This window comes from Hipposideros armiger, unplaced genomic scaffold (genome assembly GCF_001890085.2).
Source record: "Hipposideros armiger isolate ML-2016 unplaced genomic scaffold, ASM189008v1 scaffold_58, whole genome shotgun sequence".
Lineage (NCBI taxonomy): Eukaryota > Metazoa > Chordata > Mammalia > Chiroptera > Hipposideridae > Hipposideros > Hipposideros armiger.
The window spans coordinates 2,134,876-2,162,181 of record NW_017731408.1 but is presented as its reverse complement, the minus strand read 5'-3'; the positions used below and the strand labels follow the sequence as shown (position 1 = coordinate 2,162,181).

At 40.9% G+C, this 27,306-nt stretch overlaps 1 protein-coding gene across 9 annotated transcripts in view; it reads right to left on the bottom strand.

Moving 5' to 3' along the window:
- FHIP1A (FHF complex subunit HOOK interacting protein 1A) overlaps positions 1-27,306 on the bottom strand; it is a 208,684-nt gene that overhangs the window by 107,257 nt on the left and 74,121 nt on the right. The window contains exon 1 of one of the 9 annotated variants that reach the window (XM_019641191.1): positions 16,440-16,548. The exons of the other annotated variants lie outside the window; for them this stretch is intronic. The gene's annotated coding sequence lies outside the window, so the exon portion shown is untranslated. Of the gene's footprint in view, positions 1-16,439; positions 16,549-27,306 lie in introns of those variants that run through there. 9 annotated transcript variants of the gene reach the window in all.

Sequence of the window (27,306 nt, the reverse complement as noted above, 5' to 3'; positions counted from 1 at the left end):
AGAACAAGTTGTCATTAAAAGTGGAGGGGGGTAAAATTCAGAGCAGAAATAGAAGATATCCAATATAATTTAGCAAAAAAAATTTAGCAGCCCCAAACCTTTGGTTGCCAGGATCAAAACCATTATGCTGAAACTTACTAAGTGCCTGCCTCAAACCTGTCCTATTAGTATCTTTCTTCTCTAAACCTCTGAGTTTAATTACATCTCCCTGTGGTGATGTCATTTCTGCTGTTTTGTAGTTATTTCAGAACCAGACTCTGGTCTCCTTATGCATAGGAATCACCTCTTCTGTTATTCATGGGTGATTCCAGAAGCATTTACCCACCGCCCAAGAGGTACCGTGTGGAGCATGTGAAGAAGATTCAGTCCCAGGCCTCGGGGACGAAGCAGCTCACTTGGGGGAGGTGTTTGTCTGGGTAAGGCAATAGCGAAAGTCACCAGTGGGAAGGTGTTTATTGGGCACCTACTTTGCACCAAGCTCCATATTAAACTGCCTATTTAATTCTCACAACCACCCAAGGTGGCAGGGATGGGCGTACTCACTTAACAGATGAAGCAACTGAACTTGGAGAAGAGGGAATGGTTGCATGGCTGACAAGAAGCAGGGGCAGGGGGACTGGGAGAGCTGGGAGGACTGGATGTGTGAGAGGAGAAGATGATTTGCAGCCAGGGCCAGGAGAGGGAATTAGAAATATCTTCACCAAGGAGGGGCTCCTTCACTGATACCAGGTTTGCAAGGACTGTATCTGAGGTGACACAGGGAAGCAATTCACTTAAGCAAATGAGACGTGTGTTGATAAAAAATATGTTGGGATTCCTTAAATTCCAGCCTCTCATGAAATGTCTCCATTTGTTTATTTGTTTTACCATAAGGTCAACAGAACAAGGTCATGGAACTTGTAGTTATCACAAATCCACCTTTTAGGGAAATTACAAGTTTGGGAAAGGGCAAAATATGGCTTAGAAAAGCTGTAAGACGCACTAGTCAAGTAGTCATTGCCACCACCACAAGGTTTCAAACAGTCTAAAAAATGCACAATTTTAGCCACTGGAGACGCTGGTACACTTCCCTGCTTACAGAAGGTCTAGTTATGCGCATAAAGTCCAACTGGTTAGTAATTTGATGCATGTTAGAAAGGTGAAAAAACTGATTATCCTACTGATAAAAAGGAAAAAAAAAAACCACCCACCAAACATTAGCCATGTAATATATCCCAATTTATCACTGTGGTTCTAAGAGACGGGATATGTTAACATCTATTGAAAGATGCATTACCCAAAATGCCGATTCAAACCATTCATGTGTTTTTGTTTTCATAAGTCATATACTGATTGATAATGTGAGCAGAAGCTCATAAATTCAGTTGCACATCTACTGTCATTTTTTATATACAATTTAAATTAGCAAATTAAGATGTAACTATGTCTTGTTTATGAAATATAAGCCATGCAATATTTTAAATAAAAATTCAGGTCATTAAGCCTTATATTAAATCCGCCCTATGGATCAGATTCTGCAATTAGGCTCCCAATTTTATAGTTTCTGTAACCATGCTCATCTCCATGCAGCACAGACCCAGGCTTTTCCTCAGATGATTATAATACAAAGCACATGTCTGTGTGAACAACTTAAGGATCTGTTGACACGGCCAGATTTGGAATTTAATACAAGAATAAATCACACCATGAATTAGGTTAAGTTGTACTTTTAAAAGTGGTTCTGTTTTTACAGGGCTATGTATCAAACTTTCTTCTCTCTGTCTCTCTCTCTCTCTCTCTCACACACACACACACACACACACACACATAAACTGGATTTGTTAATAGATTACATCTTGTACAATTCCATCTACCTTAGAACCATATTCACTACACAAAGATAAGATGACATTCTCTCCACCTTCCCCTACGTTTCTCATTTCAACAGCAAATAGCACTGTGCTGGATTCTGTGACATCCACCCAGGCCCTCCAGGACTGAGAGGTTTATTCTCCGAGCTGCTAGGAGTACTGCGGGCTGTCGGCCCCCTCTAGAACTTGCCCTCCACTGAAGACAGCAACTTTGTCCAAGATTACACGCTCCCCTTGAAGGCAGCCCACACCCATGCCTGGACTCAGGGAGGACGTGACTTCCTTGCCCCAACTCAGAGCCCTCTGCAGGGTCGGCCCGGCCTTGGTTGAGACTTCCTGGCAGTCCACCATCTCTCTCTGCTCGGTCCTGCTTCCTACTCTCCCCACAGGTGTTGATTCAAAGAGCACATCCTAATAAATTCCTGCACAAAATCTCCATCTCAGAGTCTGCCTCCCAGGACAACCTGCAACAATCACCTCCATTGTCAGTCACCTACAAGGAACTACATACCTAAGGCTCTGAAAGACACTTAGAGAGAAAGAAAATCCTATTTTTGAAATAAGAATTCTTTAAAACGTTACGAGCCTTCAAAGGAAAAACATCACCTTTGCTAGGCAAACTAACAAAAACAATACCAAGTCTGCGTCAATAATGTCAATCAATATTTTCCAATATTCAGTCTTTTAGAGTTCTAAATGATTCCCAACCCAATCTTAAGAATTAACACAAAAAGTGGCTTTTACTCTATGTGCTTACATTACCATTTAAAAAACATTTATCCCTTACATTAGGCTGGTAGGTGATTGATCTCATTTAAAATAAATAAATAAATAAATGCCAACAACCTGGAGAATGAGACAAATAAATTCATCCAGCTACTGACTTTTATCTTTCAAAAAGAAACCCTTTTTGAAGATTGTTTTTGAGTCATCTGATTACAGAAAAGAGAGAGTAAGGGAGGAGGGAGAAGGAAGGAGAAATCCCCCCCCCCAACAGATGCTCATTTAAAAAAAAGAGAGCTATTCTTAAGCTATGTGAAAATAAGAACACGTGTCCCATACTAAATTTTGTTTTAAGGGAATGTGTTCCCAGGAAACTAGCTTATCCATTAATACCACTCTGATATTTCCAAAGCACAAAGAACACTGGACCAGGGATCAGAATTCCTGGGTCCCAACCCTGGTGCTGGCAGTGACCACAAATAGGACCTCAACAAGGTAAGGACAACATCCTGAGATCCCACTAGATCAGCATTTAAGGGCACTGGCTGGTTAGTCAGGGACACCCAGGTTCAAGTCCAACACCCATCACTTCCTAGCCATGTGACCTCAGGCAGGACGTTCAGCTTCTTTCAGCCTAATGTCTCATCTGTAAAACTGAGATGAGCACAACGGTGCTGACCTCACAGGGCTGCCGGAGAGATTAAATGGGACCGAAGTCAGTGGTCAGCACAGTGGCTCTCTCACTACAAGCACTAATAAAAGTGAGCTATTACTATGAGCTATGTTTCAATCTGCCAGAACCCAAGAGCTTTGGGGAGAAGCAGTGCTTCAGGCATTTAAAAAATAATGAAAATTAAAACTCTCGAAGGTGTCAATTCATTGCTTTTGTCAGATTTATATTCTAGATTTCGATAGAAGATTTTGTTGCGGGGGGGAGGGAGGCAAGTGTCTAAGAAGGTTCAAAGAATTTGAGATCTTGGAGTTTTAGCCTTAGCTTTCTGTGAGTCTGTGGTTCTGCTCCAAAGGGTGGCTTTTCTCTGAGGGCTGCCATCTACACACTGAAGCAGAGACGTGTGTCCTGGCTCTTTCGGAGAGACCTTCTGAGAACCTCCAGCACTGTATCTACAGGCACTTGCGCCACTTTTCACACAACGCAGGATACAACTAATGGCCTGCAGTCCTTTCTGACCACTCTTCAGGGGACAAGATACAGCCCAAGTCAGTGGCGTCACTACACAAAAGCATGTCACAATTTTCTCCTGGTTTCTGCATAGAAACAATCCACTTACTCTAAATCAGAACTGCCAAGCTAGAGAAAGAATCACCAGGCAGTTTTCAAACTAAAGCAACAAGTGGCAAAGCAGAGAGGAGCTGATGCTGCTGGAGCCGATGAGGTAGGACCACAAAGGATGCCTTTGTAACTGTAACCTGAGAATTTCCCGCCCTGGCTAATGAGGTCTGGCCACCTGGAAAAACAAAGTTTAGGCTCTACAGTAACAGCAAATGGTTTTTGTTTTTGAGATGAAGACTCTGCAATTACACCTGAATATTTTCATGGCCCTCTTTTTTCTCATGACACATGAGTACGTGGATCCCCACGTTCCCGAGGCATTTTCAGGTCTATTCAGAGTAGGGATGCTCTTCAGGGTTGGATCACCATGATTTCTCATTCCTCAGGACTCAGCTTACAAGCTTCCACCACTAGGAAGTCTTCTCTGAAGGACTTGACATTGTGCCCCAAAAGACGATAAACGCCATGAAAGCAAGGTCTACATTTGAGCAAAATACAGCTCACTGCTATATACCCAATGCCTCCCACAATACATATCACATAGTAGACCTTTAAGATATATTTGTTGAGTGAATGAATGAATGAATGAATAAGTGAAAGAGAGGGAAAGAGGGTTGTTTGCTAAAAAATTAAGCCTCGTTTTACCTATTATTTGCATAGTTAAACAACCATAACATATTCCTAAAAGATAAATGGGGCATTATCAACTTGAAACAGTTCCTTTTCTAAACTTCTCATCCAAAAGCATACTGAATAGTATTAAGGCATTCACCTTCCCCAAAGGCAAGAGGCTTTTCAAAGCAGATTTCTTTTTTGATTATTTTTATGGGAAAATTGTAATCCACCGAGATGATTCACATAATCAATTGATAACATCTTTTATTCACTGTTAAGGACCAGATGATAAAGGTAGGTTATTCTGAGACTAAGAAGAGTAAGGAAACATTTTGCCTTGGTAATTTTAGTCAATCTTATTGGCAATGAAGATGAAATATGAACTTAACATGTGTTTCCAGCCTTGAAGCTGCCAACCTTTGTACAGCTTAATCATCACAATATCAAAAAAACAATTTTTTTGAGCTGAAAAATTCATTGGGTTTGCTTTTCATCCCACAGTATTGACATACAGAAATAAGAACCCATGCTCCCCAGCCCTTCCTGGGAAGCCAAGTGCTCTTACGAGATAAGCAAGAAGAAACAGCAGTGAGGACTTCCACGCTTCTGAGCCTGCAGAGCAAAGAAGCATTAAAGTGATGGCTCCGAGAACCAGTTTCAGGGCCAAGGGTTAGTCAAGCTGAGCCAGCTTCCATGGATGAGCTCCACACCATCACTTTTTCTCAACACCATGGTAGAAGAAGAGAAAGACCACACCGTGAGACACTGCAACCAGCACGAAAGCCCATGACCCCTAAGGAAACCTATGTCTAAGCACAAAGCAAGCACTAAACAACCTCACAGAGGGACAGGCCATATTTCAGGTCCCCATCTTCACACTCCTTCCATTTTCTTTGAGTTTAAAAACATTGGCAACTGGGAAGCTCTATATGAGGAAAGAAAGAGTTAAATGGTTACAAAGCTGGAATGTCTGGATAGGTTCATCAGAATCCTTTTACCTTAACCCCAAAGAATGGCAAACGTTCTATGGTCATAAGTGGGGCCTCCAGGTTTAGTCAGCTATGTGTGGATGGACAGATGTGGGTGGATAATTAAGGCAAACGAGAAACAGTGTTTCATAGTGAAAAATCAATGAGTTAGAAAACCAGAAATCTGTATGAACTTGGATAAGTTACTTAACCTGTGTCTCACTTTCTCTGTCTTCAAAACATGGGGCTATATTAAATGTTTGTACCATCTTCTCCAGTTCCAAAATCTCAGAATTCCATAAAGCTTACCACATCGCTACTGCAAAATCAACCAAATAAGTATTCCTGGAGCACCATGTGCTTATTACTAAAAGTGCTTTGGGTTCAGTGCAATTTGAGACATGACCCTTGCCCTAGATCATCTATCACATTAGCAACGACCAATCAAAACCATTATTGGTTAAAAAGAAACCAGCGAACAAGCCGTCAACAAGGGCAATGAAACACCTGGCGTTTCCCACTGCAGTGGAAGTAATAAATTGGTTCAATCTTTGAAAGGCAAATTCACATACCTACCAGGTGTCCTTTTTAAAGCATGACCTGACCCATTTAGTGTAGAAATGTTTATTAGTCATTCAAAAATTGGAAGTAAAGACTATGTCCACTATAAACAATTAAATTATTGGCACTCATTATAATGGTAACATAGAATAATATTTAATGACCTAGGCAAATACGTACTCACTACAATGGTAAGCAAGAAAAGGATGCAAAGTGCATGACCATAATTATACAAACCGTGTATAGATGCCTATATTGTCATGTGTATAATATTTATAAATATGATTAGGAGGACAGGTAACATGTGAATAGCAGTTATCTCCATGTGTATTTTGGTTTCTTCTTTGATATTTCCATATTCCAAATTCTCTATTTTAGCATGTAGACTAGTTTACCCTTATCCATGCTTTCACTTTCCAAGGTCTCAACCTGCAGTCAACCGCAGTCCAAATATATTAAATGGAAAGTACCACAAAAAAACAACTCATAGGTTTTAAACTGAGTAGTGTGATGAAATCTCGTGCTATCCCAATCTGTCCCGCCGGGATGTGAATCATCCTTTGTCCCATGTCTCCACACTGTAGACACTCCCTGCCCATTAGTCACTAGTAGCCCTCTCAGCGATCAGATCAACTGCAGCTGTATCGCTGTGCTTGCATTCAAGTCACCCTTATTTTACTTAGTGATGGTCCCAAAGCACAAGAGCAGTGATGCTGGCAAATCGGATATGCAAAAGGGAAGCCGAAAAGTGCTTCCTTTAAATGAAAAGGTATGAATGTATTTAAAAAACAAACAACATAACATATAGAGAGTTCAGTACTATCCACTGTTTTCAGGCATCCACTGGGGGTCTTAGAACGTATCCCCCCATGGATACGGGGGGACTACTGTAATAACTCAATCAAAAGAATTCTTAGTATATATGCAGGACTGGAGGATGCTAAACAATGAGGACTTAAGCAATTGCTAACTTCCTCTGCCTATTACGTGCATAAGAGTTCCGACAGGGAGACACCACTATAGGCTAGGGAGCCAAGGCGATTCCTGAAGGGAGTTTACAAAAAAATTTAGGTTTATAGAATAGTGTTTAAGAGGTCTGACTCTATGGCTGGATTTCCCAGGTTCAAATCCTAGCCCTGCCACTTACCAGTTGTGTGAATTTAGGCAAGTCACAAACTCTCTCAGCCTCAGTTTTCTCATCTATAAAATGGGACTGGAGTCAATTCTTTCCTCATAGAATTCTCGTGAGGATTAAACAAATTCATGTAACTGTGGGTTTTCAGACCAAGCCTGACACATAGTTGGCATTATATAAGTACTAACATAATTATTAGAAGGGCATTTAGACCATATAAGCATAATACACTACACTTTTGCGAAATTCTTACTATATGTCAGAATACAACCCACACCTCTATGATGGAAGGGCTATATCATTTTGCCCAATTTATAGATGAGAAATCTAAGGCCCAGGGAGGCTAACTGCCCAAGGTAAATGGTTGAACCAGCATCGCTCCCGAGCTAATCTGATCCCAGTGCCCAAGCTCTTAACCACAGCCCCGTTCTGCAGGGAGGAGTGAACAAGCTTACCTTGGGCAGCCCGATTTACCTTCCAGGAAGAGAAACTACCACTGACACAGTACATGGAACTGGCTAATGGAATCCTGGCGAGGGAAGTAAGCTCTGTTCACCAGGCAGTTGGGAACTGAGAAAGATTTCTGAGCAAAGTAGTTACAGGGCAAAAGAGGTAGTCTGGCAGATCAACATGGTACATGTTGGAATGAGACAAAAGGAGACTCTGTGTGTGTGTGTGTGTGTGTGTGTGTGTGTGTGTGTGTGNAGGTAGTCTGGCAGATCAACATGGTACATGTTGGAATGAGACAAAAGGAGACTCTGTGTGTGTGTGTGTGTGTGTGTGTGTGTGTGTGTGTGAGCGAGAGCGAGAGAGAGAGAGAGAGAGAGAGAGAGAGAGAGAGAGGTATAACAAACAAAGCAGGTGGTGTGGTGATGAGGGACAGGCCAGGTAATAGCACAAAGATAAAGTAGAGCGGGGCAAATTTTAAAAAATAAAAATGCTTTGAAGGGAAATTTAAGAGAACTTAGAAACAATGAATACTGAGAGAAAGAAAGGGGAGAAACAAGTCACATCTCACAACCCATTAAGGGGCAAACAAGAAATGTTTTATTTTGATTTCCATAAATTTTGTGAAATGTCTAAGTGCAAGTGCTTATTTGTAAAGCATTTTTAAAAAACCGGACCCACAGTAGCATAAAACAAAGCATCACCCAGTATTGCACTTTGCATGAGCCATGTTTGGTGACTGCGAAGGTGTACTAGAGTAAGCAACAGTGATAAGCAAGGAATCACAGTGTTAACTCTGTTGTGTAAAGGAAGCCGCTACTTACAGAACCAAGATAAAGAACCCACTAATGGATAATCCTGACAAAGAGCACAGCTCTGATAACATCTCCCAGCACAAAGCCAAGCTGATTTATCCGTTGTTTTAAACAGGCAGCCAGAGCTTGCCAACAAATATATGTGATCGATCTAATTAGCTTACTGAACTGACTAACTGCAGTGTGCCAAAGTCCTGTGTACTCACAGATTAGCCCTTTCAAGACAAAGCAGTGTCGCATAAAAGCCAATCTTTCAACTCACACATTCCTGCTCATTACAAGAGACATGAGACCCAGCACTCAGCATGTAGGGCCTTAATGAATATTACTGGATGGTGATGACGCAGACGTGAGTCTCAAAAGAATGAGCCTCATAATGGAAAAGAGGAAGAAACATAAAAGACTACAAAAATTATATGTGCGATGGCTGAAGTCCAATTACCAGCTCAGGCCAGGCAGTTTTCCTACCTGATGCCTGTATTAACATCCCCACTCACAGCTTAATACTTTATTAACCTAACTGATAGCGCCTGTCTCCACCTGGGGTTATGAGCAAATACAAGCCATTTCTGTTGAGATTGGCAAAGTCATTCATTCATTCAACGAACAGTCCTGGGCACTTACCATGCGCAGGTAGTAAGCGATTATCTAGTCATTTGCTGCTAAGGCAAGAGAGGGTCTAAAAACCAGCTTGATGTGCTTAAACAAACACTTAATGGGAAGAGATGAATGACCTACAGAAAAGTGACAACACTAGCTTCATCTAATGGTCTGCCAGTCACAAAGGGCAGCTGACTCTCTGGTTATCTTTAGGGGGTACTTATATACCCAAAGCAAATTTTGTTCTTCAAGGAGGATATTAGTGAACTGTGTCTCTCTCATGGACTTGACCCAAAGTCAGTATAAGGAAAATTTTATGTAGTTGTTTATCCAAAATGTCTTGCCTGCTCTACCTTCAGCATCACTGCCTAGAAGGATCCTTGGTCCAGGAGACCATGGAAGCTCTGTCTCCTGAGGAGCAGCTGGGCTGCCAACCTGCCAGCCTGATGGGAGAAAACAGGACACACCCAGAGGAGCTCGTGGGAATACAACAGTCAGCCACATAAGCAGGCCGTTAGTATTTTTTATTTTCTAAACTTCTAATTTTTATCACTAAGAACTTATATAAGACAATTTATCAGCTCCTGTCTAAAGTAAGGATAATTTATTACACCCAATTTTACTGCCATACCGTATTTTGAATACCCTTGAACTTGAAAAATGAATTACTTTGTATCACCTTATATTGAATAATGAGCATCATTTATATGAGAAATTTTTCACAGAAGAAAAACAAAATGTTGATTTCACCATATGCATAATTACTGGTATCTAAGTAGCTGTACAACTTGATAGGGCTATGGCATAAAAGAGTCAAACTTCAAGTTTCAGTAAGAATTTTTTAAGGTATTTATAGATACTTTGCATTTAGAGCATTGTTTTCTCTAAAAAAAGAACTTCCTCCCACATAGCTGCAGACTAGTCTTAGTCAATTACTCGATTTTGTCATCATATAGCAGAATAACTGCAGAAATCCTATTGCAACTGAGATTATGGTCAGCGGGTTAACAGAAAATGTCATTTAAGACACAGAATAATTTAAAAATTGCATATACACACACACGCATGCGTGCACACACACACACATAATGCATAATATACAACATTCAGCTTGGCTACTTGAAGTTGAGAAAAATCTCAGTATGAACCAATCTAAGTGTAGGGTTATTCCATATTTTAAAAATCTTCTGAATCTTTTAGCATTCTCTCTTCCACATCCAATTTGAGAGCAATGTTTTATAGCAACTTGTCTGTAGCCTTTACAAAGAATTTGACGTCATAGAAACAGCCAACTTGCTTTTCATACATATATTTCACCAGTTTATATGTTATTTGATGAAATTATGTACTGACTGCAGCAATGCACACAACTCAGCAGTGGGAGAAGTTCAGGCCCCGAGAGCACGCTGGAAATAACCCACTAGACAGCATGTAGCAAGGAGTGGGCATAAGTAAGTGTGTTCCCCAGAGTGAATAGAAAGAACTGGCAATCTAGGGAACCACTTAAATTGGTTAAGAGAACGCCCATGGTATTGTAAAAAGGAGCCAATTGTGTTTCTAGAGCTAGCCTCTAGCTTAAAAGGATCTCTCAGGCAAAGTTATGTCTTGTGTAAAGAAAATGTCAGTTAAATCTCTCAGGGACAGAACTCCTGTGTCTTTCTGTGACGTCCCTTGTGGGAGAAGTCCTGGAGTCTTATTCTTTCTGAGAAAGGAAACATGTACTGCTGTCTGTATAGCCTACAGTTATCCCCGAAGTTTAATTTCTAGTATGTACACTGGACAATAATCCCCAATGGAGAAGCTGGTAGAAAAATTACTGGCCTTGAACAGCTCATTTACAAGAAAACTGACATACAGATTTGCAAATAGAGTCTTCCACACAGCACTACCCCCCAAAGACACTGCTCTATACCTATATGCAAAGACCATTAAAATTGGCAGCCAGAATACTGGCTCCAGCCCACAGACTTACTTTGTATTACTATTATTTTCATTTGGAGATCTTTAGGAATGGTATTCATGTTCCACTTTACCACAGACTCCACCACTCCCTATGGCCTCACACCTGCCTCCCCACAGTGGGCATACCACTGAATCAGCTGGATATATAGCTCTACCATAACTTGATTCTGTATAGAAACTTGGGTGAGTCTCTGGCAATGCTAGGAGTGCTCTTAGAGAGAAGGCATTGCCTTGGCAGAAGCACCCAACCACACCACTAAAGACCAGAGAGTTCACTTAGCGTGGAGACATGGAAATGATTGGCAGGCTAAGGAACTGTTCAAAAACACTGGCCTTCCTAAGAAGCACGTGGGATCTTACTGAAATGTAGGTCCCTGGAGGCCTGAGCCTTCAGTTCTGGTTCAGTGGGTCTAAGAGTAGAGATCCAGGAATCTGCACTTTACCAACCACCCAAGGGTCGTAATACGACCCTTGCAAGAGTCATAATACAAAAACTATTAACAACCATAAGGGCTTACAAGGCCCTGCTCCAAGCACTTTACACGTAATGATGTAATCCTTAGAACAACCCTATGAGGTAGATATTATAATTATCCCCATTTTACGAATGAGGAAACTGAAGAAGAAAAAGATTAAGAAACAGGCCTCTGCTTACTCAGCTAGTAAGAAGAGGCAGCCTGAAAAACTAGGCTGTGTAGTTTTTCACAAGGATCACAAGGAATCACCTGGCTATTCTACTGTACCACGACCTTGGCCTACAGGGAGCTGTAGACATAAAACAGAGGCCCGAAAGGTTTGCAGCTTCTGACTCAGGAAAAGCCCTTTTCCCCTTTAGGGGAGCATATGTGTCCCAAGAACCTCTGTTTTCACATTCATCACCATGCTTTCTGGTAAGGATGAAGAATTCCTTTTACATGTTACAATGAGAGAAACTGTAGAACTGGCAAAAGTGACAGTGAAAGGGACAAATGGTTGGAACTCAGATGCCCCATTCTAAAGCAGGATTGCAACGTTTTATGAAAGCTCTTGACAGCGTGAAATAAAAGCGAGCCCTTATATTCTTCCAACTAATGATATGAGAAAGGCAGCAACTGTAAAAACTATGGATAGTGTCAGATGGGTACTAGACTTATGAGGGGGATCACTTCATAAATTATATGAATACCTACATATATTATATTAAATACCTACATATAAAATAACATTAAATGTCAACTATAATTTTTAAAAAGACATGGACATATGTAGTACAGCATAGGAAATATAGTCAATAATATTCTAATAACTATGTACAGTGTCAGATGGGTAACAGACTTATTAGAGTTATCACTTTGTGAGGTATATTAATGTCTAATCACTCTGTTGTTTTGTACATCTGAAATGAATTTTTTTTTAAAGTTATGAGAAAGAGAAAGACAATAGTCTAGTTATCAATAAAGTTATTCTAAACCAATTTCTACACAGGCATCTTAAGTTAAAAAAAAATTATGATCAACGTTATAGGGTCTTTGAGGAACAAATCAAAAGTCCACGCTGGCTAGGAAAGGAGTTCTGAGACTTGACACGAAAAGCACGATTCACAAAAAGAAAAATTGATAAACTGAACCTCATGAAAACTGAAAAATGTTTACTTTATAAAAGCCTATGGGAAGAAGATAAAAAGACAAGCTAAAGACTGGCAAAAAAAACCCCAAAAAACAAAGAAAACCCCAAAAACCTTATCTAACAAACTACACATCTGCAAACTACATTATGTGACAAGGCCTAGTGTCTAGACTATTACAGAACTCCCAATACTCAACAGTAAAAAACCAATAATCCAATTAGAAAATGGGCAAAAGACAATTTTTCACCAAAGAGGATACACAGAAGGCAGGTACGTATAAGCACATAAAAATATATTCAACATTATTAGCTATAAGGGAAACACAAATTAAAAGCACAATGAAATATCACTATAAACCTCTCAGAATAAGATAAAATAAAAAACAGTGACAACACAAAATGTTGGCAAGACGTCAGAGAAACTGCATCACTCATACATCGCTGGTTGAAAGATGGTACAGCCTCTCTGGAAAACAGTTTGGCAGTTTCTTTAAAAAAAATGACATGTGACTACCAGGCAACCCAGGATGAGTTCACGAACTTAATTTGTCAGTGTGGCTATTTCTAGATAGTAGGATTGATTGTATATGTTTTAATTTCATTTGTTTTCCTTATGTGATATTCTAAATTTCTACAATAAACAAGTTTCACTGCTTTTAGTTTTAAGTATTGCAGGAAAAAAGACTGTTCCCCAGAGAGTGCCGTTTTTTTGTTTTTTTTTTTTCTTTTGAGTTTCCTTTGATTTTATTCTGGGTACATGCAGAGTGGAATTTTTCTAAATCCTGATTCAAAAAAACCCAGACCTCTTCAATTACTAACATAAATAAAGGCAAGTTGACAAAACTGGATTACCTCAGGATAAAAAATGGTGCACATTCATAACAATTACATTTCCTTACAAATTCAGGTTTGTAAGCATTTCCTAGTCCTCGGATTGAGCTGGGGTTTCTATTTCAGGAGAGTTGTATTATTTGCTTTTACTACTTTCTTTTTATCACAAAAGTAATGCAGGCTCATTACAAAAAAAAATTAATGCAGATATGCAAAAAACTGTAATATCACTCCACCAGACAAAAATAACTATTTTAAGCCCCAGATATATGCATACGTAAAACTAATATCTATGTGTGGATATCTGTTCATGTGGTTACACTAAGATGGGCTTATATAGCACGTACTGCTTTTTAAACTATATAATTTCTTTTTTTTCTTAACAACACATGCCATTTTAATGACATATCCTAACATTAAATTTTTTTTTAACGAATCTGCTAATGGTTGGGTATTTAACATCATAAACAGTAGACAATGAACATTCTCTTAACTAAACATTTGAAGATGTCTTTGGTTTTGTCCTTCAGTTAAATTCCAGAAGTGGAAATGTTGGTTCAAAGAGTATGCACACTTAAAGGCTTTTGATGTAAATAGGCCCCCCAAAAGCTGGACCGATTTGTTCTCTCAACAATGCGTATGTGAATGAAAGTGATCCTGTTTCTATATACTCACTAATGCTGCTGACCAACCATGAGGATTACCTTGTTCTTGGTTTCTCTAGAATTTCACTTTCGAAAAAAAAAAAATCATTTTAACAGCAGATCAAAATAAAGGAGTTGTATAGCTATCAATTCAATTAGGAATTTTAATGTGTCAATTTCACTTTAATTGCAGAATTTTGTCAGGCCCACTCAGGCAAACAAAAAACCATCTCTGTAGGATTCTGCGTTCAATTTAATGACCTTTGCTTAGATAATCATTGTACATCCACATCTCCAAAGCTTTAGCCAACAAAGATCAGCCTCTCCAAGAACTCCCAGGTTAAGACAGAGATGGCCTTTTCCTAGTCACGACCTCAGGGGGTGATGTGGGAATAAACGGGATGATGCCGGCTTCACGCAGCTGCTGTAAAGCACAGTTACAGTGGCCTGGTGTTCAGCACAGACCAAAGGATCCAAAAATGCTGCTTACTGTCAGTGTTCTAAGTAACAACTATAACATGGCATAACGAGAACTTAAATAACAGCGATTTCGATCCTCTTATTTTCAGATGAGGAAACTGGTTTCCAAGCGAGGCCTAGAGAGCAGGTCTCCTTGATGCCAGTGGGATACTCGCATGCTATTTTGTCTGTCAGTATGTTTACTGTGCAGAATGAAGGCTAAAGACAACGTAATTCACACAATCACTCTTAATCAGAGCAATCTGCAATGTGAGATTTAAGTGTACACGCTCAAAATATGGTACTTGGTTTATAGATATCTGCCTGGTTCAATGATTCTCTGCAGCAGGTATTTTACATTGCAGGCTAAAAGCAAATGGGCTTATATTCACCTCGGAAGATGATGAATGATTGATTATGAATCTCTACTCTGATAGAGGGTTTCTGATTGCATTAGACAGAGGGCATGAAGACTAATTAAAAACGCTCATATATTCATCACTGTTGATTGTGCATAATCCACTGCGGGAAGTACAAGTGTGATACTTTCTCTAAAATGACAAGGAAACAGATGAATTTCTATTCAGAACCCCCACAGGCTATCTGTCTTGATTTCAGGGTAAATGGGCTTCCCCTAATAATCTAAGTCACAAACAATGACAGTGCAAAAGCCCTGGACCAAATTTCACTAGTCTATCTGAGCAGGGGCTAGCCAGGCTGGGTCACATGGTATGTGATCAATAAATAATTACAGATAGATGGATAAATAGGTCTATGGGCATACTTTAGGATTTTCAAAACTAATTGCTCTAGGTGTCTACATAACTGGAAGTCATCATGCGTGTTCCAGTGAGCTAAAGGAAATATAGCCTACATGCCATCCAAAACAGCCCGTAAACTGGTTCCCTCACGTACATGCTCCAGCCCTACAGTGATAGCAAGTACTTATCTCTACCCACCCCTACAATTATCTGACAGTTAACCGTATTACAATCACCCAGGAAAACATCACCAAGATACTTTCTAACAAGGGATGATGGGTGGTCCTCACCTTTGTCCTCTAAGGAAACCTCTACTCAACATACCTCACAATGACCAACACGTGCCCTGAGCTGTAAAAGGCATGCTGGGGGGAGTCTGATGGTTAGTCTGAGCTCTCTTACGCCTCAGGAAATATCTGTCCCCCCACTCCGCCCCTATCCAAGAAATCCACCACCACCAGCCACTGCTCTGACCTGATTCAGGAGTTAGAATCTTTACCTAGCCTCAGAAGCGGAGGGTAGGAGAACCCACCATTATGGTGCCTGAAAGGGCCCCCTTGCTTATGGAGCATTTATCCATCTTGCTCCAGGAGGCCCCTGCAGCAGCTCTGTATGTTTGCAGTGGGGGTAGCATGGGGAGTGGGAAGAGAGTCTGGAACATGCACAACAGAGGGCATGTTTGGGGGAACTGGCTGAAAACTCAACATCCTGTTGAATGAAGATATTTGTCCTATTAGCTTTTGATCTACTTGCTGTTATAAAGGATCTGACAAATACAGATGGATCAGAAGTTACATAATCTACATTAATAGCATGGAAAAGTTTTGAAATTAATGGTAAGTCAGCACAATTATAAACCTATTGTGGAAAAGGGAAAACATGAGGCTCTGAGCTTGAAAAGGCATCCTACTTTAAGCAGTAAAAGGATAAAACCAAGAAAAGGCACAGACCAAATAGCAAAATTGTCATGCAGCTGCCCTACTGCTGCTCTTTGAAAAACTATCACGTAGCAGCATTGAATGGTGCAATGCCACACATCACACATTCTATGTTCCTTCCATGTGAATCACCAGCAAGTGAAATTAACATTTTCTATTTTGTCATGTCCTTATACCTTCCTGATATATTTCTGGTGATTCTTGGTTTGTTTTTTTTAATTCTTGCTTCTTTACCTCATTTGCTTCTTTACGCCTCTCTCTCACTGGGCCCTGATGATCCAGGTTCTGGCCCAGGCTCTGTCCCTGTAGATATCAACGTAATTTACGTATCAGTTGGCCTTCATTTTTTCATTCATTTATTCAACAAATGCTACTCTGCACCAGGTTCTGTGCAAAGTACAAGGAATATAACGCAGAACAAAGCAAACATGGTACCTGTTCTTACGGAGCTCAGTGTCTATAAAAATGAGGGTTAGATATGAAATCCATAATCCCTTTTAAGTTCTCAACTTCCTGACTTGACTCTTCTCCCTCTTTCTCCTAATTCTCACGGCTCTAACTTCACCTTTTTTATCTCCATTATTAATCACCTTTAGCGCCCCCAAAACAGCCATGCCATATAAAAATTTTATTCTCTAATTTAGCCAGATTGGTTCACAAGGCAAGAGGAGGAAGGCCCAGCAGAGGGAGTCTTATACAAATCAAGGCCTCACCAAAATGTCAGCACCACTGTTTTACTGAGTCAAGTTTACAGGGGGAAGTGGACAGGGAGCAGAGAAAGCATAACCTCCTCCTCCTCCTCAAACATTGGGACCTGATTCCCTGCAAGTCTGGTCACTGGGTCATTCAATCGTGATTGCTTAATGAAAGTGTACAAATCAGCAAATATTAGGCCTGAGCATTCCAAATGTCCCTAATTATGACCAAGTAGATAAAAGCCTTAAAAAAATCGCACTTCATCTTATTGAAAGGGTCCCTGGCACATCATTAATTAAAACACCTCAGCTCCCAACTAACTACATTAGAAACATGGTAATTATCTTCCTACCAAATTTGTTTTGTAACACTTGAAATGCTTCACACCCTAGGATGACAACAGACTTATGAACAAAAGGACCCTGAATTCAGGCTGCTGTCCATTCCTAGGGTGCTGCAGCTCAAAGTTAAGAGCTCCCCCTTTGGGAATAACGAGCATTAATCATCCTGAGAAGAATATGCAACAATTATCATTATAATACTATTGGCAGCACCTAACTTTTCTTGAGTCATTATCATGTGCCATGCACTGTACTAAGTGCTTCTTTGCATGCCCTGAGCTCAGAGAGACTGAGTAACTTGCCAAAGGTCACCCAGACAGGATGTGTCAGAGCAAAGAATGGAAGCTAAACTTGTCTGGCCCCAAATCTCCAGAGGTAAAGTCAAAGGAGGGAAGTGGGGCAGGGGAGAGGAGCAGCTGGCAATTGCGATCATCTTCATTTTCCCAGCGCGCAGTTCACAAGACGAAACACCATTAGAATCACAGAAGCTGAACGTTGAACCACTAGAGAGCCCCAAAGGGAGTTCTAAAGAATTCCCTCTAACAGGTATCAGAAATCTTGCCTTCTCTCCCTGGGCTAGTAAAATAGGAACAAAGAGAAATGGCGAGTCTGTGCCATGAGGAAAGAGAGAGTCATTAAGGAGCTGCCTACCTGAGGACAGGCAGGGGAGCCTCAGGTTATCCAGCAAACATGTGCTGAATGCCTACTGTGTGTCAGTTGCCAACCTACTGTCCTGGTTATAGTCTGTAGTCTCCGGCTGCTGGAGAGAAATCCCAAATCCCAAATGAGAAGAGAATCTGTACACAGAACCTGTGGAAGGGAACTGAGCAGGGCTGGTAGGGTCCACTCCAGGAATGTTCGCCTGTAGGGTTTCTCAACTCGGGTGAAGACCTCTCAGTTTGAGAACCACTCCCAGCCCAGCCCCCAGTCCAGTTGTCTTAAGAGGGAGAACAGCATCGGTTTCAAAGTATTGAGTTTTAACTCTTTCCTTTTAATAGCTGAAAACTCAATCTTTCTTAGGAGATCTTTTCTTTGAGAGGGAAGCAGGAGATGCTTTCTTGGTTATCCATCACTAGGAAAAAACTCACAGCCTCAGCCCCTCCAAACAAGAAAGAACCAGCACCATGTCAAGTTTCAACATGGCGTCACCTCATCTTTGAAGACCTCAAAGGTAAAAATCAAGTCATGGCCTAGAGGAGTCGAATAAATCTGGCTTCAAATTCCAGCTCTGCCACCTACTAAGTCTATCACTTTAAGCAAAGTGCTTACCAATTTCCTCAATTATAAAATGGGGATAATAACCTCACCCTCTTACTGGTATCTTGTGGGCATTACATGAGAGTGCACTCTTCATCCCACTGTGGTGTGTGTGTGCCCTGCCATAGCCCCTGCTAAAAGAAATTGGTAATATTCCCAACCATGCTAGAGGGCAGCCTTAGGCAGCGATTTTCTGTACTAATACACACACACACACACACACACACACACACACACACACACACANACACACACACACACACACACACACACACACACACACACACAGCACCAACCAGTCAGTCACATGGAACAGAGCATGATAGGACCAGGGTGGGAACTAATTCCTAGCCTAGCCATCAACCTGTGACATGGTTCAATCTCAGGGATGATGGCTAACTCAATCATTCGATTTCTCTCGGATATTTGACCTAGTAAGTAAAGCTAGCTGGCAACAGGCAGTAAAGCAGATAAGCCCCAAGGCAGACTAGCAACCTAGAGAGTAGCCAGGTTAGCAGTGAGAACAGGCTCCCAGAATCATGCTCCACAAGCCCCCAGCGGGGGCTCCTGGAGCTAGTGGGGCTCCAAACCACCTGCTGATTCCAGCCTCCAGGTGTGCAGCTCCCCTCAGCCCCTGCCCTTCCTGCAGCCTGGCTGTTCCCTTTTCCTAGAACCTAACAATAAATGTCCTACAACCTGAGGTCACAGGAGTGTGTCTCTGTCCTTTGCAACCAGAGATAAAAGGCAGTTATGGAGCCTACATCCCCCCTGTAAAATAGACATGAGTGGGGAGAACCAATCATTCTCCAGGTTGCTTTGTAGCTCACTGAACAGACTGGGAGAGAAAAAGACACATCCACCCAGCAAAGAAAGGCTCAGGAGGCCTTTTACAGATGCAGGCTGCCGCAGGAAACAGGTCGGGAAGGAGACACCTCTGTTATGATACATAGTATATGACAGCTTTAAGAAGGTAGTTCCATGAGTGAAATACTCAGTAAAGTCCAAAGCTCGCACACCTTTGCCACCATTTATAGCCTCCTTTGTGTGTGTGTGGCGGGGGATGGGGGGTGGCAGGGGGCTGGGGAGTGGAGGGGACAAGAACACTCTAACCCTTCTTGAAACTGAAACAAAGACAAATGTGGCTGGTTTTGTCTTTGAGATAAATTTTCATTAAGGAATGAAAAAAACAAAGCAGGCTATCCAAGCCCCCTCAAAACAAAACAACCAAAAGAAAAAATTTTTTTAAAGTCTCCCTGTTCCCCCTACCCAAATACAGAATTCAGAAAATGACAGTAAAAATAACTAGCCGCATCAATCATGCAGGAGCCATTATATGAAGCCCTTCCCAACACCCACCACCTCCTAGCCTGGCCTCCAATCCCATGCCCGCTTTTTGGGAGCACCTATGGGGTCCCTTTCCATCTATCATTTTATTATCTGACTTGCAACCTAGTTTGCTCCACTTCATGTTTCTGGTTTACATATGTGAGTTCTGTATTTCCACAGGGACAGTGGGTTTCAGCAGACATGTACCCTCCATGTGCATTCAATAGCTACCTGCTTCAGTGCCTCTCTCAAATCTGCACGTAACAGAGAGAATTTGTTTGCTGTATATTGAAAATAGGCAGTAGAGAAGCACGTTTGCATAAATCAAACCTGGGAGTCGGGGGTATTCTCACAGGCCAAAGCATCATTTATCTAGATTTACTCTTTGCCAGACCACTATTCCGCTGAGCTTGAACACTATAATTGCTGTTAGCTTTTCCTTCAGCTGCCAAAAGAACTAGACTCAAAGCCGCTGCTGTTTTGACAAAGTATTCACTTCTCACAGGGGTGGGAGTGAGCAGAAAAATTCAGACCTTAAGTCACTGGCCTGGGTCCATTCAGTATGTTATGAGAAACATCTAAGATAACAACACTTAGGCTTCTGCTGTGAGCCTCATGGTTTTTATTCTGTTCTCTCATTGTGTGAGATTCAATGCCTTCCTGGCACTGAGTGGCAATAGCTCAAGGTGATAAGCAGTGAATCACAACAAACTTCACTGAGTGTTTTCTTGCAGCCTATAAATAAAATCAGAATCTTTGAAGCTAGTAAAACTTTGTGAGGGCTGCATATCTCAAGGTTATTCATTTCTAAACTTCTCTAGGAAGGGTATAAACAAACACAATCAAAAGAAATGTGGTTTGTAATGAACAAGATTTCTTAACGCACATTCACATTTTAATTGTCAGGGCATTACGCTACAGCATTGCAGACCTTTAACTTCTCACCCACTGTCCCCCCAAAAAGGGCTCATTTTCCAATCGGATTTGAAAAGTGCAGAGGTGAGCAGCAAAATACAGGCTTCAAGGAAAAGCTAGGGTTCTGAATCACTTTTATAGGATGAAATTGATAAAATGGACTGAATGGATTTAATTCTTCATTATGCCACAAAGAAATCTCCAAACACTTATGTAACAAATGGCAAACAACATTTTAGGAATTTGGGTAACTTGAAGAGGGTATTTCAGTTTGTTGGGAGCATCTGCCCAGCCCTCTTCTCTGCCCCTCAACACCCACAACTCAAGGCAGCCATTTGGGCATTACATGAGCCAGGCTGCCTTGCTTCCGTCTTTGCTGACTAGACTGAAAATATGGGCCAAGCCAATCAGATTTCCTCCCCCAGGCATGGGGAAATGCTGAACGAGTTTCTCTATTTGCTTCAATACCTGGGACAGGAGGTATAAAGCAGCCCAGTTTAGCTATGTGGAATGAAAGCCAGTTTAGTGAGTGAAACAAAAGAAAGAAAATAGAATTGAGGGCTGGGCTGGCATTCCAAGCCCTGGTCTGAGGACAGGCTGAGCTTGAGTTTCATCTGTCCTGCGGCCCAGCTGACTCTGAGTTCCTTCAGACACCAGCATCCTTTCAATAAATTTCCCTTTTCACTTAACCTAGTTAAGAGGTTGCTCTTAATTTCAACTTATTTCAATCAGAACTAGGGCTAGAATAGCAGAGCACAGCATGAGAGCTTAAGTAACACTAGAAGGATCCTTCAGCAAGTGAAAATTTTTAAAAATCATCAAAATTCAGAATCAGAAAACTTACTTTGATCAAAAGAGACGGAGCTGACATGCCATGTGAGAATCTGACTCCTATTTCTGTCATGTATTTATAATAGCATCTTCGTTCAGAATCAAAGAGCCTCAAGTTTCTTTGTGTCAAATGGGCAACACTCCCCTTCAAGGTCATTTCCTGCTGTCCTCCCTGCTCCCAAATGTACTGACACACAGCAGCCAGAATCTCTTGCATCTTTCCTTGAGTGTTAGTTTGCTCATGTTAATCATCTCAGAAGCCAACAGTGGCTTCCAACTGCCTAAAGTGTCAAATTAAAACACCCAGTGAGGTGCTATATCCATGAGTTCTGCATTATCTAACCACTGTCATAACGCATTATGCCTGAACTCACAGTCCATCCTAGAGTCAGATCTCTTGTTCACCATCCATGGTCTCAAGACGCCCTCCCACTCCAAGTTGAAAGCATGGCATTTGCTGGAGCTTCCTCTCAGAAATGAGGAAAGAGAAAAAAGATGGAGTCCCAGAGTCTGGAAGCCTGGATACCAATCGTGATTCTTCTAGGAACCAGCTATTTTTTGATTTCCACAGGCCTGATTCTTTCTCTATAAAACAAAGATGCTGGGACTTGACCACTGGCTTTTATTCTGCCCCAACACATCTAAGAGATATAGCAAGAACATAAGAAAAATTAAACAATGATATAAGAAGATAAAATATGTCACATTAACTGAGTAGAATACCCAAAATGTGATTGCTATTGTCTTGGCTGGCATCATAGCTGGGGCAGAACTTGAGCTAAGCCATAAAGAATAGGAAGGACCTGGGTCAATGGAAAATGTGTACTTATGTCACTTCAGCTTTCGCACACTTTTGTGTTAACAAATGGTATTAATAAACCATTGGGAAAAATCTCATATTAAGAGATTGTACAAGGAAAGAAGAAGAAAGGAAATATTCTAAAGCTTTATCACTTACTGCAAAAGGTTTCTATAAGGCAAAGGATAGTGTTAAAGGGGGAACCCAAAGATAAGTGGGCCTGGTCCACTAGCGTCTAACCTCTGAGTCCAGGGACCATATCTGGTTTGCTCACATTGTACTCCCAAACCCTAAGAGCAGCCAGCTGAAGGCTTAATATGTATTTGTTGAAAGAATACATAAATGCATATAACCCCTACCTTTAAGGATGTATGAATTTTTTTTTAATGAAGACGAAAAGAGAGACTATGTTGTCTTTTCCCTTTAGGGTCCCTAATAAATACGGTATCAATTTCACTTAAAGGGGGCCCTCCTTGAGGTAATAGAGGCAAGAATGTAAACCTCACACACTAACCATTTTATAAATGATCAAACCATTATAAATAATCAAATCTCACCACGTTAGCAAGTAAACAAATCTGTCACTTGACTCATTCTCTAGGCTGATGCATTAGCTAAGAATGAGCCTTTTAATACAAAAGAGTAAGTCACTCCGCAGTGGTAAGCCGAAGAACTCTGAAATATATATCAATTTGCTTCAAAATGCCACCACCTCTTGAGTTGATTTTCCCTTCCATCTGCCTCAACCACGGGCAATTATGTCACCGGCACTAGATAGACCGATGGACCCAAATGACAAACAGTCCCCTTCAACCAAATGTATTACCATAGCAACAAAGGGACTAGTTTTGCCATTCTCTATCTGTCCTGGCCCAATCAATTATTTAACATGCCTATACTAAGTGACAGCGTATAAACGGATCATGTTCATTAGCAACAAGAGTCAGCTCGGAGAAAACCACGAACGCCAGTTACACTGATCACACACCAAACACACACAGCCCAGTGATGGGGCTAAAGATCACAGTGTGAAAGGAAGGAACGAGAACAAAGTGTCCTTAACTTTAATCCTCCACTTTAGAATTATATGAGAATACAAATCTCCGAGCTCTTAATTTAAAAAAAAAGGAATACACTAAGTTGATTTGATACATAGAATGCATGTTGTCAAAAGTTGCTTCAAAAACAGGATGATTAGATGAGAAGACTGGAGAGAGTCACAGGAGGAAATTCATCTTACACTTGTTTTATGGTTTCGGTCTTAGATTTTGTTCTGTCCCATTTTCTGGCTTATTTCTCATTAGGAGAATAGGCAGGGGACGGGGAAGTTGGATACTGAAGGGAACGTACAGCAGCCAGCCGTGACCATCCTCTCACTCAGCCTGGTTAAACCTCCACTCACTTCCCACAGGGAGAGTCCCAAACAGAGAACAACAGGGCATCCATCTGGTTCCATGAGAAACCAGAGAGATTCTTTAATCAAGAAGAACCAGAGGCTGAAATCAGTCCACAGCTCCTGCAGTTCACGCTGGGACACAACTCAAAACCTTAAGGCCAATACAACTAAAACCAACAATCTATCTTAAACCATCTCGAGAGTCTAATGCAGTGAGGGGTGGGTTAGCGTGGCCGCAGTGCCGAGGGTCCACAGTGAGCTCACTCCAGGACCAGCACTGGACCTGGAATGGAGGGTGTATGGCTTTTCCACGCATTTTGTTATACTCTTTCTTGTCACCCCTCAGAAAGAGAAGGAAAGAGAAAAAGATGGGAGGCCTCTGAAAGATTCTAATTTATTTATAGTAGGCCATGCTAGTCTGATAGTTAAGGCTTCACACAGACAAGAGTTTCTATTTGGTTAAAAATAACTGCCACGGCCCAGAAAGGAAATCTCTAATTTATCGACAAATGAAAAGGCATATATAAAAGTTTGAAGAACCCGTTTTTTACACAGAGTTCCTATGATGCTGGTCTAGATATAGCCCTCTGTCTTTCTGCTTGGCTGAAATCTGGCTCGCCACAAGCTGCAACTATCAAACTTTGATTACTGACTGCAGAGATGACTTAATAATTTATGAGAACTGTCATTTTCCAATACAGTAGTCTTTCCAACACAGACAGTCATGTTTATTATTGTAAACACAAGAAAACCTCTTAAAATATTATGATGGACAATGATTTCACTGTCCATGGGGGGGGGCTGAGCTTTATAAACATAAAAAAGTATATATTAAATGTTCACATAAAGCAACTGTTTTTCCCTTAAAAATTCATCTTCCCAAAAGGCATCACAAATACTTAAAATGATGTCTGGGGTGACTGTACACCACAAATTGCTCCTGTAAATGGATAAATCATCAAGTACAGAAGCTAAGCATTTACAAATACTTCACGCAGTCATATAATTTTATTTATATACCCATATAAAATAAAAAATGATGTGCCTTGGGGATTATTTACACAACTAAATTACTTGCTGATTACCATATAAAAAAGTTTAAGACAGATCGCCTCTCCCATCTGACAGTACACAGGACATGACTGGTGACCACTGTTCTGTTTCCATAATTGAATGAATGCCTTGACAATTGGTCAAATATTTGCCTCTCATTTCCAGTCACTTGACATGCCTGCAAATACATATTTACAGTATCTGATGGGACCCGTGGAGAACAGTAAGTACTAAGAAAGTCCTTTTGAAGCTTCTGGTCTTTATACGCCTCTACTCTAATAACACTGGTTGACAATATAATAGAAGTAATCCATAAATGACGTTTAGAAGCAAAGTGAGTTTCTTCTCCCAGCTGATAAGGACCTTATGGCTGCTGGCCAGAGGCCTCGCTGTACCTTCTTGCCAGTTCCAGAAACTCTCATTTGTCACAGAACTAAAAATTAGAATATACTGGGCTGGCCGAGTGGCGCAATGGTTAGGAGCTCGCTTGGGACGCCGGAGGGCCCCGGTTCGGATCCCACATGTGAGGGCCAGTGACACTGCCCTCTACAGCTAAGATGCTGAACAACAGCTAACCTGGAGCTGGGCTGCCGTGAGGCTGCAGTCCCTGTGGCAGTGGGTTGCCATGGGCTACCGTGTGTAGCCAGCAGCCAGCGTGAGCGGCCAGCAGCCGCAGTGAGCGGCCGTCCAGAAGCCGGCGACTGATCTGTCTCGCCCGGAAAGAGCGCAATGATGGTGCCAACTTGGGCCAGTGAAGCAACGTCCTCCACAACTAGACTGAAGAACAAAACGACAGCAACTTGTCTGTTCCCCTTCCCCCAATTCCCCAGCACTGTTCCCTTCACCCCAATACCCCAATAAAAAAAATAATAAAATAAAAATCTTTAAAAAAAAATTAGAATATACTACATAAAACTAAACCATAACATTACACTTGTACATATTTGCCTTGAATTTTGTTTATAAATTATCTCTACCACTTATAACTTAAAGATTAAACAACAGAAGTAATATGCATAACAGGATGGTTTTTCATAGCAAAAAATTATAAACTTCACAACAATGGCAAAGTGATTCCATATAATTATGGGCATTTATACCATATACAACTATTAAAAATGGTGCAAGAAAGAGTTAATCACAGTAGATCAATGGAACAGAACAGAGAGCCCCAGAAGTAGACCTCCCACATATAGCGTCACGATTCTCAACAAATGCACCAAAGCAAACCAATAGGTGAAGAAAAATATTTTCGACAAATGGTGCTGGAATAACGGGATATCTATATGGAAAATATTAACCTTGATCCCATCTTACCTCACTAACATACACTCGCCTGTGATGTAGCATAGATATAAATGTAAAAACTAAAACCATGAAGCTTTTAGAGGGAAACATAGACTATCACCGTGACGTGGGGGTGGACAAAGGTTTCTCAGACATGTCACAAAAAGCAATAGCAGGAAAAATAGTAATATGACTTGTCAAAATTTAGAAATTCTCATCAAAGACACAGTTAAAATGAACAGCAAGTCACAGACTGGGAGTAAAAATCTGAAAACATATCTCTGACAAAGGTTTGGTATCCAGATACATAAAGAACTCCAACTCAATAATAAAAAGACAACCCAATTTTTAAAAAGGACAAAATATTTAAACACACACTTCATAAAAGAAGATATACAATTGGCCAAAAATCACATGAAAAGTGCTCAACATCATTATACCACTACACACCAACCAGAATGGTCAAAATTTAAAAGAATGACAAAATCCAGGGTGTGGCACAACAGGAATTTTCGTATATTACTGGTGGAAATGTAAAAAGGTGCAACCACTCTGCAAATAAATTTGTCAGTTTCTTATAAAGGTAAGCACACACCTACCTAAGATCAAGCCATTCTACTCATAGGCATTTACCTAAAAGAAAGAGAGGGGAAATATACACAGACACACACAGACACACAGACACACACACACACACACACACACACACACACACACACACACACACACAAAGACTTGTAGAAGAATGTTCATACCGCTTCACTCACAGTAGCTAAACATGGAAATATTCCAGATATCTATCAATAGGAGAATGGGGAAACTGCAGTATTTTCACACAGTGGAATACTACTCGGCAATAAAAAAGGAATGAAACTACTTAATTATACAGCAACCTGGATGCATCTCAACAACAGTATGCTGTGTGAAAGAAGCACCACACAAAAAAGTATAGTGTATGATCCCAATTACATGAAATTCATGAAACAGGCAGAACTAATCTACAATGGAAAAATCAGAACAGTGGTTGCCTCTGGAAGGACAGGGGGTGGGGACTGACTGGGAAGGGTCATGAGGGAACTTTCTAGGGTGATGATGATGTGTAATCTATGTCATAATAGAGTTTGAGCTACACAGGTGTATGTATTTGTCAAAACTTAGCAAATATACATTTAAGATGTGTGCGTGGGGCCGGCCGAGTGG